The sequence below is a fragment of the Neophocaena asiaeorientalis genome, unplaced genomic scaffold (assembly GCF_003031525.2).
Source record: "Neophocaena asiaeorientalis asiaeorientalis breed wild unplaced genomic scaffold, Neophocaena_asiaeorientalis_V1.1 scaffold31, whole genome shotgun sequence".
NCBI classification, from domain to species: Eukaryota; Metazoa; Chordata; class Mammalia; order Artiodactyla; family Phocoenidae; genus Neophocaena; species Neophocaena asiaeorientalis.
This window is the reverse complement of record NW_020175320.1, coordinates 728,056-743,189: the sequence shown is the minus strand read 5'-3', so window position 1 is coordinate 743,189 and position 15,134 is coordinate 728,056. Positions and strand designations below refer to the sequence as shown.

The 15,134-nt window shown below is 43.1% G+C and overlaps 1 protein-coding gene across 1 annotated transcript in view; it reads left to right on the top strand.

Moving 5' to 3' along the window:
- Window positions 1–15,134, top strand: part of MACROH2A2 (macroH2A.2 histone) — a 53,338-nt gene that overhangs the window by 319 nt on the left and 37,885 nt on the right. The window lies entirely within an intron of this gene.

Sequence of the window (15,134 nt, the reverse complement as noted above, 5' to 3'; positions counted from 1 at the left end):
GGGGGGGCGTTTGCTAAAGAAGCGGTAAAATTCCTGTGGCCGGCGAGGAGCCGGGGGCATCTTGGGCGTTGAGAGAGGGAGGAGGGATGCGGGGTCTAGCCGCGAGTCCCGGGCGAGGCTGTCCCGAGGGAGCGAAGGGCTCCTGGAGATGCGGCGTTGGGGGCGCAGAGGGGGAGAAGGGAGGCGCCCGGCCGCCGAGGGGGACTGGTCCGGGGCGGTGGTCTACGCAGGGGCCGAGAGAGCCCGGGCAAGGCCGCTCTGGGGGCCTCAGAGGGTGCCCAGGTCGGGTGCCGGCTGCTCCGGGCTGACAATGGAAGGGGCGCGGAGGCGCCGGTAGGAGGGAAGGGACCGGGGTCCGGGGGTGGGCCGCGCCGGAGAAGGTCAGGCCGGGGACGCGGGCGGCGGAGGCGTGGGTCGGGGGCTGCTGCGCGGTGAGCGGGGCGCCGCGGGTGGCTGTGAGTCCCCGGCCGGCGCGGAGGAGGGTTCGGGGCCGGGCACTCCCCTCTGGTTCCCTTTCCGGGGCGCCCGGTGCCGACGCGCGCTGAGCTTTCCCGGGGAAATGGCGGCCCCTCCGCCGCTCGCTTGGGCAGTCCCGGGTTCCCGCTTTGCGCGGGAAAGAATAGTAATAATAATCGAAGGGGGGAGGAATAAAAGTAAAGAGGCTGCGACGCAGGAAAGGGCTGCGCCGGCCGCCAGATGCGGGGCGAATCGCGTGCGGGGCGCAGCGGGCGGGGACCAGGCATGCTTCCCCGGGCGCCTAGCCCGCTCTCCGGGAGCACCCTAGTTCCAGCCTCGCCCGCCTCCTTAATCGCGCCCACGGGGGTCTTTCCCCGCCATTCCTCCTGGGGGCGCCCTCTGCTCCTGCCCCCTTTGTTCCACACAACAGTGGCACTGAGACCCCAAAGGGCCAAACGCGCTTCCTTCTCCAGTAGTTTCCAGACGCTGATTGTTCCTGGCCAAAAATGGGCCACAGCGGGCTTGATTTAGGCCCGGTCACTGCTGGGTTTATTGGCAACGGAGGGAGAAGGGATGAAAGGGGCGAAAAGAGATGAGCCGAGAAACCAAACCGCGGGTTCGTGTCTGGTTAAGGGAGTGCAGCGGGGACCACAGCCCCGAGGCCCTGATGGTAAAGTAAGGGCAGTTTGGGTTTTCCAACAGTGCCAATGAACTGAGGTGTATCGGTCCAGCCTCAGGGGGCCATTCCCCAATCGGGCCAGCAAGGCAAATGTTTTCCTCACTTCTCATTTGTTTGTGTCAAAATGCGATTGTACCCTCATTGGGCTGCGCAGTTGCTATTGAAACGGTTCAATAGCAACTTTCAACGGTAGGTGAAAGAAAAAGAAACATTATTAAGAGCGAACATGTGTCTTCCTTTATGTTTCTTATTTAGGAGCAGTTCTTTTGTGAAACACAAACCAAGCTACACGTAATTCTCAATTCTTATTTAGCTGAAAGTTATCTCTTACCCCATTGGAAACCTCTTCTTATTTTCAAATAAATGTTCAGAGCACCAAGATTTGGAACTACGCTCGTGCATTTTTAGAATTGCTTTAGCCCAAGATTATCATATAAATAAATATAGGCCTGGATCTCTTGAATCACGTAATTCACACCTTTAAAACCCCTATTTCCTGTATCCAAATTTCCTTATGCCCAGTTCTTCACTCCAGTTTCTCCTACCCTGTCACAGTTCCTCCTCACCTGGATCCATTTATTGCCATGCTTTAGACATTATTAATGGTTTCCTCTATTTCAAAACTCTATAAAAGAATTTACCTTCTTAGATCCAGAATGTTCCAAAGATTGTGACCCTTCTCCTTCACCATTCCATCTTCTGTCTAGTTCCCAGGGATTCTGAGGCGCCTTTGGTCTGCTGTTTCCCAGTGGGTGGGACACGCTGCTAGCTATTGTCTGAGATAACCAGGTCTGTTTTCACTACCCCCTGCCAGCAAGGCAGGAGAGAATCCTGTCTTAGGCAACTCTAAATGAAAGATATCTGTAACTTGTTCAGCGTGAGGAACGTGCAAAAAAATCAACCAACTTTCTTAGAATGTTTTTCATTCTCAAAGTTAGATGCTGTCTTGGTAAATGCTTCTGAAAAGTGTGTACTGCCCAGAGATGAACGAAAAACGTATGGTTAGAGATCATTCAACAGGTGTTTATGGAGCACCAATTTTTAAACCCCTCTGGATGGGGGAAGAAATGCAAATATGAGGAGATCATGGGCCCTGCTCTCAGAGAGCTTACACCCCCAAACCTAGGAAATAAAATATATAGGAAGGTAAAAGAAGGGGAAAAGTGATTAAGATTGGCAAGCTAGTGGGAAAATGGGTTCTTTTATATACTGCTAACAGGTGTGTAAATTAATATAGCCAACTTGGAGGGCAGTTTGGCACTGTTAAAATTAATAATGCGCACATTCTGTGTGGCCCAGCAACTCCATTTCTTGATGTGTACCCTAGAGAAGCAGGTAGTCGTGTACACAGATTATGTGATTCCCTTCCACGGCAGAGTTTTGGTAATTCTGACATTGTAAACAACCCTAATGGCCATCAATAGAGAATGGCTAAATAAACTCTGGTACATCTTCTGGAAAATTAGGAAGCAGTTAAAAAGAATGAAGTAAGTCTATATATTACTAAGACAGAAAGGTCACTGAGATGCATTATTAATGAAAAAAGCAAATTACCGAACACTATATATTGAATGGTACCATTTTTGTAAAAACAAAATAAAACTATGAATTTCTATAAGTAAAAATGGATAGGAGAGGTGTAGAACAAGACACCCGCTAAAAGAAACAAGAATTAGATGCATCGTGGAGGACTTTAATTATATTAATCATACCCATCCATAACCGTTGTTATAATATTTGAAATTTTACAACTTGGATTAATTTATATGTTGCTTGGATAACTAAACACAATTACTTTACAAGTGATTGATAATGTGTAATAAAAGCCATAATTAAAATGCTATGACAGTTTTTAAAGGAAGAAGAGAATTCTAAGCTGGATGGGAAGGCTCGGGCGAGGCTTCACAGGGAATGTAGCAGGATTTGGAGGGAAAGGGGAAGAGGAGACAAGGCAGGCAGAAGGAAGCCTGATGCAGACACCGGGCTCTAGCTAGCACCTCCTCTCTGCTCAGCACGGAGATGTGCGTTCCCTCGAGTCCTGGCCTGCCCTGCCCAGGTTCAGGCTGGGGAGTGAACTAAATGAACGGGTCACAATTGCTTTCATCACTATGATTCTATGAATATCTTAAGTTAGGTTTAGAAGGAAAAAATGAGGACATGAGTTCTAACAATGGTATCGGATGGTGGCATTTTAAAAAAGAATGTAGTGGAAACATGAGGACGGGGGATTGGTTTTCCCCTAGATGCACAATGGTATGCATATTGGGAATTAGGTTGGGGGAAAAAGTGTTTGAGAAGATAATTCATTCCCCCCGCCCCAAATACTACAGAAGGAACTCCAAAGTACTTTCAAAACAAATATTTAAGGTTGGTTTCACTTATTCATTTACTCATTTAAGGAATATTTTTTGAATGTCAAATGTGTACATAATACTATGCTAGGTGCCAGTGGGGATGAAACATACAACAAAGTATAAGAGAAAACAGCCCCAGACCCGAGTTCCAGAAGTGGGGGTGAGGGGACTGGGTCTGGTCTCACCCAGTCCCCATGTAGCCATGGACAAGTCGTTCAATGATCACAACCCCTCACTTTTATTGTGGCTAAAATTGGGCAGGAGTGGTCTAAATGACTGATCACTCAGGTCCTTTTCAGTCTTAGATTTTGTGAAATCCTGTGGGTCTAACATTGCGATAATTGTGGGTTCCCAGGCAGACGGAAGGTGGGGAATATGGGATTAGAACAAGAGGGGCCCAAAGTGCCCAGCCTTGGGAAAAACAAAAGTATTTGCTGTAGAGTATGTGGCTCTTAGCGTTTTCCCAGGACTATTTCTTTTCCACCCCTTTACATTGCCTCCTAAGACCAATGAGAGAAGCAGAAAGACAACACTGAGTTTTAAAGCCTCATGTTATACACAAATCCAGCACTATAGTATTATAATAGTCACTTTTGAATTAAAATGTTAGCCTGCATTCTGTGAAAATAGTCTCTAAAACTTTCTTTTGTGGAAATAAGTCATAGTAGCTAATGTTTACTAAATGCCTTACTGCTTGCCAGGTACTGTTCCAAGCCCTTCAAAGGTATCAACGCTTATCATTCTTACGACAGCCCTATAGGTAGGCATGGTTGTTATACCCATCTTACAGAAGCGAAGAGAGAGGTGAAAATGTGCCCAAGGTCACCACACAACTGGTGGGTGGTAGATTTAGGACTCCCACCCAGGCAGCCTCGCTCCACGGCCCCACATCCTCATGTGCATGTGGCGGTACAGGAGGTGCTGGCGTTCCAGTGATCCTCAGATTATGTTCATTTTAACATTAGTGTATGCAGATTTTCTTTTTAAACTCCTGTTTGCATCACTATTTTACCAATGTCAATAAAAGATAAAGAGCATCAGATTGAGCCACATCACACTGTCCTTTAAACTGTCTTGTCACAAAGTATTAAATAAGATAAATTTGGTGGTTTCTCTGAAGCCTTTATTGTTCATTTATCCATCTCACCATCCATCATACTTTGCCCAATTTATTTTGACTGGCGTTGCCAATTTGGACTTGGAATGGAGTAAGTCATTCAAGTCAGAATTCCCATGCTTTGACAGAACATGTGTGGAAACAGGCGTACGACCACCAGCCTCGTACAGGGACGTTTATTTCAGCTGATTCTGTGATGCCACAAGAATAAGCTACAGTGACCGTATTGTTTAGGTCAGAATTGCAATACATGGTCTGACCAAAGGTTTGGAGATTGTTTCTGGATATGAGAGGTAGTCCTGATGATATAGTTTCGATGCCTAAATGTGGGTTATTTCCATGACAAGAGGACAAAAATATAATAAAATGAAGTCAAACTTTTCCAGGAAATCCCAGGCCCTGTGTTCAGTTGCCTGGCAGCAGTAATGGTTCATACACAGAACTGCGTAACTTGTATTTTTGCTGCCTTCACTGCTCAATAAAACCATTACAGTAAATAGTGGTGGTAGACTATGAAAAGGTAAATTCCAATAGCTCATACCATACACAACATAAACTTTTAGATCAGACAATAATTCACTGGGTTCCCCACCAGAGTGCTAAACTTCCAAATTGACCAGTTTTCCAGAATTTCAATGAGGTGGTCATCATTGCCCCCTTGCTTCTAAACTGGATTTTCACCTCTGCTGTTCTTTAGTAAACAATGTCGATCATTGTCTTGGGGTGGAGAAGAGGTAGGCCATAAACAAAGTAAAGCAGTTTTTCAGGCCCACTTTTTCTTTTCTGTTGTTATCATGGGTGATGAAATAGTGACTTTGAAGGAAAGATCACCGGCATGTGATTTAATTCTACCTGATTGTTCCATCTCTATGAACGAAGTAACAGATGGAGGGTCGGGGCTCAGAAGGAATGACATTTTGAGCATCTTCCTAGAGTAGCAACAACTTTTAGGTCAGAAGGGACCTCAGAGGTCAGCTGGTGCTATGGTTCTCCAGTGGAGCGCCACAGGGCCCAGAGGCCCAAAGCAGGAAAGGGTGGGTACCAAGCCATCAAGCTTCCCAGGCCTTCCCCACTCCAACCAGCATAACTCCCCCTCCTTCTGTGTGTTATACATATTAGAGCTTCTGAAAGGCTTTGTTTGAGCAAAAGGAAGGTTCTGAAAAGTCAGCTGATTTGCCTAAGGGCCGCAGCTGGTCGATGCAGAACTGTGTCCCCCCCCCCTCCGTCCACTGTACCTTCCATTCTCCCACCATGATGCACCCTACAGAGGCTGGCCGTCGCCCTTACCTGGTGCAGGTGATACAACATGCACCTTCACAGCTCTGACCAGGGAGCAACACTGCCTGTCACCAGCACAGAACACTGCAACTGAAGCAACGGCCCCCCAGCCACTGGTCCCCGCAGTGCAGCCACTGCCTTAGCACTGACAGTAAGGAAAACAGGGTGGGGAGGGGCAGGCAGGGGGAGGGATGCAGGAAGAGCGGTTCCGGGGCAGCTGCCTCTGCTCAGCACACCGTCTGCTCTAGCTTTGAGAGCCCACAACTGGCCCAGCAGTCATGGATGTCTCTGGGAGCCCCTGGTGGGTCAGGCAGCACCAGGGGCTGCAGCCCACCCACCGACTGGTACTGGTCCACTCACCCACTGCCAAAGGGAGCTGCCACATCCCCTCGCTCTCCCTGAGCAGCTCATCTTGGTTCAAAGCTAGTCCCCTGCTCAGGGCAGCAAGATAGATCACTGTAAAACAATACACCTCACTATTAAGTTGAAACTATTAGATTTTAAGGAAACAGGATAGCTTGTCCACTGTTCCGATTTGTTAATTCTCAAAAGAGCAAAAAGACGAAAGCCGGCTGGACCCAGTGAACAGTTTTGTTTTTATTATGTTTTCTGTGAATAAATAGATTGAGGAAGGCAAACCGGTTCATTTTCTTCTGGGGTGCGTTGCTAACTCAGAATCAAAGAGAGCTCAAAGTATTTTTATTCATTCATTTATATTCCTTTCTCATCCAACTAGTACCATAGGTGGCCAAATATATTTATATTAGAAAATAACATAAGGCTAATAACAAAGGAGCAAAAACAAAAACAAAACAAAACTTAGCTCTGGTTCAACAAAGACAAAACGTCTTAAAAAGTCAGCATGTACTGCAGTAGCAGCAGACATCCTAAATCTACTCCACGTCTGCTGCATCCTGCGCTCTGCTCCCCACGCCTTCTAGAGTGCCCCAGATGGCCACATATCCTCTGACTCTGAATTATAAAGAATGTGCCGGCAGTTGAGTTTCCCGCCAGATTATTCCAGGACAGGACTTGAAATGCTTTTTTAAAAGGGAATGACTTGTAATCCAATAGTATAATTTAAATAAATTGAGTTAGCGCTTGGTTCTAATGTTCATGGTTGGTTAACTTGATTAATTTGATCCGAGTGTCATTTCAATGAAATTGCATTTGATACATACAGCTCTTACGTTATAAACTGTTAATGTGCTTTAACATATACGACAATAAGATTATTGACTCTTCTCGTTCACTTAAAGGTGGCCATGGAAGAAAATGATTTGGAAAATATTACTTGTGCAATAATGATTTGCCCTTGGAGTTCATAAATAGAAGTGTAATAGAGCAAGTGATTTAGCTGGGACTACTGAAAATGTTTTTCACAGCTACAGAATAATACTAATAAGCTTCTATTATTTTAATACAGTATTAAGGGTAACACACCAAAATATGTTAGAATTTTATCAGGTATGAGGCTAAGAGACTTTTTTCATACCCTTTAAAAATATATTTCTAAAAAAATATATATATATATATATTTCTACATATAGTTAATATAATTATATTGAATTCCCTTATGTCCTACCTAGTTTTATTTCATCTCATTTTATTCTCCCAAAGGATAGTTTTGAACTGACAAAGTAAAGATGCTTCATTGCAGAACTACTTTGTTTTTTCATAAATATTTACAATATAAAATATTCTGAAGCACAATGCTACAGATTAGGGAAGTATCATGGGAACTAAAAATGAATAAATTGAATAAATTTCAGCAATTTTAAAATGAATCCATTAGGGGGTGACACTATGAATTTCATGTTTATGAACCTTACAGAAAACGTTTAAAGTTTTTTTTAATTCATTTCCATCATTAAAAAGCTATAAGACCTCTTAGTTTTAGATTTAAAATAATGTATAATGAAAGCATTTTGATTTATATACTTCTGAAGGGAATGATCTCAAAAGAGTATATGTATACATATAGCTGATTCTCTTTGTTGTACAGCAGAAACTAACACAACTATGTAAAGCAATTATACTCCAATTAAAAAATAAATAAAATAAGCTGTTTTGAAATTCTAGATCCTTTGTCACGGTGGTTCACCAGCCCAACCAAACTTCACCTGTGATACACTGGCCTATAATTAAAACTCAAGTGTTGACTGCTCTCTCTTTTTAAAAGACACTTTGCAAAAGCTTGGCAGCAGAAAAACTGGTCATTTAAATCAGGATTGCTGGCGGCTGCTAATGGACCATCTTGCCAGTTGGCTACTCTGCCTTGTTCCTCTTCAGTTTGCATATAATAAAAACTTCAAGAAGTTGTTTGAGGCATAAAAAATAGTTTACTCTTTATCAGCTGTTTATGCTTGAGTAAGAACTTATTTAAATTAAAGGAAGATAGTGGTCTAAAGAAACCAGATTATTTTGTCTTTTCATGAAGGCAATCAGTGTATTAAGTTTGCTGTTTCTCACCAAGAGCAATTCATTGAATAAGGGCAAATGCTTAGGATGTTGCCTTTCTTTCTTCTCCTCCCATCTGGGATTACAGTGTAGTTTTAAATATTGTTTATAGGAATCCCATATGCTATAATTATGCAAATACAGACACACTGAGGGTCTGATTCTATTAGTGAGTCTTATACAGTCTCTTGATATGAAATGTTACATTTCTCAATTATCTCAGGACCAGTTAGTTTCCAGTGACTCACCTGGTGATGAAAGTAATCTAAATTTTTCAGTATGACATTCTTACTCAATTACAAAACACCTGAACTTTTCCTTTTACTAGTGTACTTTACTAGGCTAATTCCCAAATGATGTTTGTTAACATGTTAAATTAAAGTCACACTTTTGGTTTCCAGTTCTAAATGACGGACTCTGAGCACATGAGCTTTCCTTCTCTAGAGCCCACAGAAATAATGGTAAAAACTTAAAAAGAAAATAAACACTTCACAACAAAGGGGCAGGGGCTGGTGACAGTCATCAGCAAATGGGAGAGTTCAGCAAATATCAGCAAATTTCTTTCTATGACTGAAAGTACACAGGAACATGTGGATGGCATCACAGGAAGAGCCACAGCTAAGAATAAAAGCAGGAGGGAGCTGCCCTGAAGGTGGGCAGGATGAAAAATGGGGAGTCATTGAAGGTCTGTCTCCACAACAGCCAGGTGAATTGGCCTCTCTCCCTCCCCTACTCCTAGTAGAGCTTCTGCAAATCTAGCATTTATCCTCCAAACTAATAATCTGAGGTTTCTTCTCTAAAGAAACTGAACAACTACAGGGCAGGTCTAGAATTTGGAGGATGGGTATGGCTCTACCAAGTAAAATTCCCTCATTCTGGCATTTGGGGGCTCTCAGTTCCTAACCAGGGACCCTAAGGTGATGCCTGCTAATTGGCATGCCCTGCACATGTACCCAGAGGTCTGAAACAGGAACCATGCCTACCAAACAGTATCTGAGGAAAGATTTTCTATCCCATCTGCCTGTAATAAGCAACCTTGTCTTTCATTCTTAAATATGAACGCATGACCAAAGATCACCAGACATGTAAGAAAAGCCAACATGAAAAAGATGAAAATAAATAAATAGGACAACTGACTGGATAAAATAATTTAGAGAAAGAAGATGATGTAAACACATCCCAACTAGTTTCAGAGAGATTGGAAGACATGGTGCATTCATAAAAGAACAGGATGGTATGAAAAAAAAAACCATCAGAGAACAAGAAGAACGTTCGGAAATTAACAATATGATTACCAAAATAAAAATTAAGAAGACTGAGAAACGGAAGGAAAAGATTAAGGGACTTGTGACTTCTCTGGCGGTCCAGTGGTTGAGACTTCACCTTCCAGTGCAGGGGGTGCGGGTTCGATCCCTGGTCAGGGAGCTAAGATCCCACATGCCTTGCGCCAAAAAAATCAAAACATTAAAAAAACAAACAAACCCAGAAGCAATATTGTAACAGATGCAATAAAGACTTTAAAAATGGTCCATATCAAAAAAATCCTTAAAAAAAAGGGTTAAGAGACTGGGGGGAGCAATCTAGGAGGTCCAAGACCTGGTTTACAGGCATCCCACTAAGAGACAAGTAAAGGGAGAAGTGGGAGAAATAAAGAGATGGGAAGAAATAATCAAATACATGACAGGAAAAAAATTCCAGGAGTTATGAATAGTCTTCAAATTGAACAGGCTTATCATCAAGTGCTGACACCTAGATACATCCTTGTGAAATTTTAGAACATACAGAGAAAATTTTAAAGCTTGGGGGATGGGGGCTACCAAACTTCTCTGTAACACCGGATGCCAAAAATGCTGGACCAATGGCTTCAAAACGTTGAAGCAAAATGATTTTGATGCTAGCAATTTTGATGCTAGAAACTCTACCAAATAATAATCCAAAGATCATTCAATAAAGACAATTCCATTTGTGTAAGAAAACAAAATTTACTTCTCAGTACTGTCTCTGAAGAGATACCTGAGGCAGATAAAAGGAAAACAAGGGAGAAAGCCAAGAACGAAGAAGCCAAGGCATCAGGGATGAGCTGGGAAAGATGACCACTGGGTAAAAGAACCACTCCAAACTGGAGCCCAGCTCCGAGGGCTTCAGGAACAAAGTCTCTGGGAAAAAAGTGCCCCCTGCAAAGAGCAGTGTGACTGAGAAGCTGGGTGATTTTTAGAATATGGTAAAGGCACATTTCTCTTTCGTCAACAAGAACAGAGAAAAAGTACAGTCAACCCTCATTATTCACAGATTCCATATTTGCGAACTTGCCTACTCACTGAAATTTATTTGTAACCCAAAATCAATACTCGTGGCACTTTTGTGGTCTTTCAAAGACAGGCACAGAGCAGAAAAAACCGACCCATCCACTGCACACCTTACCCGCTGAGGTCAAACAAGGCCACACTCTACCTTCCTGTTTCATCTCCCACCCTGCATACGAGGGTCTTTTTCATGGTCTATTTAGTGCCACGTTTTTCACATTTTTGTGCTTTCTGTTAGTGATTTCACTGTATAAAATGGCCTCCAAGTGTAGTCTTGAAGTGCTGTCTAGTGTTCCTAAGCGCAAGGAGGCTGAGCTGTGCCTTATGTAGAAAATATGTGTGTTAGATAAGCTGTATTCAAGCAAGAGTTATTGTGCTGCTGGCCGAGAGTTCAATGTTAATGAATCAACAATTCATATCAAATAAGGTGTCGTTAAAAGAAACATACATCAAACAAGGTTTTGTACTGATCCATTGATGAAAAAGTTGTGATCAGAGGCTGAGAGCAACCTAACCCTGTTTCCCCAGGAACAATTGTTCACTACTCACTAATTTAGTGTCCTGCCTACTTTATAGAATAGAACTACTGCACATAACGAGGATCGATTGTAGTTACATGCATACCTCATTTTACTGCACTTCACAGGTATTGCTTTTTTTAACAAATTGAAGATTTGTGGCACCCCTGCCTTGAGCAAGTCTACCGGTGCCATTTTCCCAACAGCATTTGCGCACTTCATGTCTCTGTGTCACGTTTTGGTAATTCTCACAATATTTCAGACTTTTTCATTATTATATTTGTTATAGTGATCTGTTATCAGTTGGTCTTTCATGTTACTATTTTAGTTGTTTTGGCTTTTTTTTTTTAGCAATAAAGTATTTTTTAATTAAGGTATGTACATTGTTTTTTTAGACACACTGCTATTGCATGCTTAACAGACCACAGTATAGTGAAAACGTAACTTTTATATGTGCCGGCAAACCAAAAATTGATGTGACTCACTTTATTGGGGTGTCCTAGAGCTGCACCCACAGTATCTCCAAGGTACCCCCGTAGTAACTTGGGCGTGTGGGGGAGGCTTTGTGAGAAGACAGGATCCAAATGTGAAGCCAAGTAAAATGTGGAATGACGTTGAACAACATGTTTTCAGAACCAAGAGACTCCACTTCTTGATACTAAGACACAAGGGTCCTAGTGTTGGACCACAGAAATGTCAAGCTAACATCCCACTTGATTCTGAAGGGAACAAGAGTTAGAGTCTTCATCATATAAATGCTGTTCATTGGCATTTAACTTTCAAAATTATACCTAGGGACATAATGCAGGAGATTTCGTTATGTGATTACAGAGCAAAATAGAAATGTGATAAATCGGGATAGTGGGAAGTATAGAAGACAGAGGTGGAAGTACGGAGGTAAAGACGGGAGGAGAGGACCAGGGAAAGATTGGGGCCCATACATCCTCATTTTACATGACAGTGGCTTAGGACACAGTCCCTAATGTTGGTGGAATTGGAAATGGAGATTGAAGTGTATTATTTAAAGTTTTCAGGAATTCCCTGGCGGTCCAGTGGTTAGGACTCCGTGCTTTCACTGCCGGGGCCCGGGTTCAATCCCCGGTCAGGGAACTAAGATCCCGCAAGCCGTGCGGCACGGCCAAAAATGTATAGATAAATAAATGAATAAAAATACAGTTTTCAAGGCAATCAATGGAGGAAATAAAATAATAAAGTTCTTTACCCTTTTTGCTTTGTTTTACTGTGTGCAAGTATTAGATTTAAAGATAAATTCAGAATTTTAAATAACTTCTTTAACTTTCTTGTTTTCCTTGCTTTAGGGTGGCCCTGAGCAAGTCATAATTATGTTTCAGCTTGTACAGATTCACAGAGAACTTAGGGTCTCAGCCATTTTTTCACAGAGCCCTTAAGCCAGAAGAAATGCCTTCCATTCCATTTATTAAGTGGTTTGGTCTCAACAACCTAATAAGTATTTCTGTCCTGACAATTTAGTAGCTCTTTGAAAAAATAATAACACATGAATTAGAAAAACAAAGAACATTTGCATCCTGTTCTTAAATAACCACGATGAATTACAAAGAGGGTGTGTACACCTGTTGGACATTACACGACTTCTCACACCTTGGAATCAGATTGGACACGGCCACTTTCATTTTCTGTTCCACACTGATTTTCACCCAGCACTTGCTTTTAATCACAACAGCCAAAATTTCAGCTTTGCAAAAGATATGGCATCACCAAAAAGAAAATAGCACACACACACACACAAAAGATAGTACCATCTACCCTGAACCTCTGGTGGAACCACAATGAACTAGTAGTTGTGGAGGCCAGCAGAGGTTGACTATCACTGTATTTCACTTGAAAGCTTAAACATTAGCTGTCGTGGGACTTCCCTGGTGGCGCAGTGGTTAAGAATCCGCCTGCCAATGCAGGGGACACAGGTTCGAGCCCTGGTCCGGGAAGATCCCACATGCCGCGAAGCAACTAAGCCCATGCACCACAACTACTGATCCTGCACTCTAGAGCCCGTGGGCCACAACTACTGAAGCCCGTGTGCCACAACTACTGAGCCTGCATGGCCTAGAGCCCGTGCTCTACAGCAAGAGAAGCCACCTCAATGAGAAGCCTGTGCCGTACAACAAGAGAAGCCACCGCAACAAGAAGCCCGCACAAGGCAACCAAGAGTAGCCCCCGCTCGCCGCAACTAGAGAAAGCCCACGCACAGCAACCAAGACCCAACGCAGCCAAAAATAAATAAATTAATTAATTAAAATACAAACCAAAAAAACCATTAGCTATTGTGTCCTGGGGTCCCTTGGCACACAGTTTGGAAACCATGGCTCTAGCATCTGTTTAAAACTTTATTATAAGCTGTCATGCAAGTTCATTGGAAAACATTTGAGGACAGAGGCCATGTACATTCCACAACATCTAATGTCATTTCTTGTTCAATAATAAATGCTCCATAAATACTGTCTTTCATCGAATCTCTGATGTCACAGATTGCAAGATGCATACTGATTTCTAGAGATAGTAAAATGTTTTTTTAAAAAGGCACATCATAAAATCAATGAAATAACAATAGCTATTTAAATAGGCTAGTGTGAGTTTATCGTCCATGTCTGAGTCAGTGCCGCAATTTAATATTTACCCTTGTGATACCTGTAAAATCTAACTTATTGGTGTTCTTACGGGCTTAAAACCCAAACATAAAAACAAATCCTAAAACAACAGAGTCCCATACTTCCCCAGCACACACAAAACCAGTGGTGTTCTACCAACTGCCGTGCTCCTGGAGGTGAAAGGAGTAAGCAGGCAACACTGCGTTCTCCTTGCTTCTTCCCTGAGTTTTATTCTCCTGCCCCGCCCCCCAACTTAACATGCTTAAAACTCTTCTGTTCACTTTGAGAGTAATTATGAGACTTTATACTGTGGTCATACCTTGGTCTTTCAGATGTGGAAGGACAGGTATGATGCGGATCTAGGTGGTATCTGGTCTGCTTCCCAGTTCCTCTCACATCCTCCACGTAGTGTGTATAACCACTGGAAGAGCTGCATCCAGCCATATTCCTTCTTCGAACCTATAAACAAACATGTACTATAGTCCTTAAGCTCTGCCTAATTAGAACAAAACTTGTTTTCGAGCAGAAGGTAAATAAATGTAAACATTTAAGTATTAGTCTGATGGAAACAGATTTCACATCACAATAGTTCTCTTTCGAGGAGTGGCCCTCCACTGAGATTCAGATTCACAGGAAGTAGATAAAAACGCATTCAAGTTTTTAAACTCCTGACTTCCCAAGACTGCATAGAGTCAGGGGAAGCCTAGAAAAGAAGGAAGTTAGAGGTTATCACTTCTCACCACTGCAGGCAGAGTCCAGCGTGGGGGGCTGGGGGATTTAGAAAGTAGGGTCTTCTCTCTAGTGGGCCAAGGAGGCTCAACATTTCCTTCCATCTGTGGGTTCTGGCAGGTATGACCTGTCAGCTCTTCTCTACTTCCCCTAAGGATTCCTGGAGGTAGTCTGATTCTTACAATGTGCAGGGGCCTCCCAGCCCTCGGGGCCAGGAATTGGGCACCTGGCTGCTTAAACTCAGCGTGATGTCTGAAAATGTTACCAGAGGGGGACCCCTTCCAGGGCCCTAAAAGTGGGTTCGTGTCTACCCTCAGAAATGAATTGTCCGAGGAGACACACCTACTGACAGAACAAAAGGCTTTATTGGAAAGGGGCGCCTGGGCAGAGAGCAGCAGGGTAAGGGAACCCAGGAGAACTGCTCTGCCACGCGGCCCATAGTCTCAGGGTTTATGATGGTGGTGGAGTTAGTTTTCTGGGTTGTCTCTGGCCAATCATCTTGCTTGTGCCCATACTTGATCTGACTCAGGGTCCTCCATGGTGGCACTTGCATCTCCCAGCAAAGATGGATTCCAGCGTGAGGGTTCCTGGGAGGTTGGCAGGACATATCATGCTT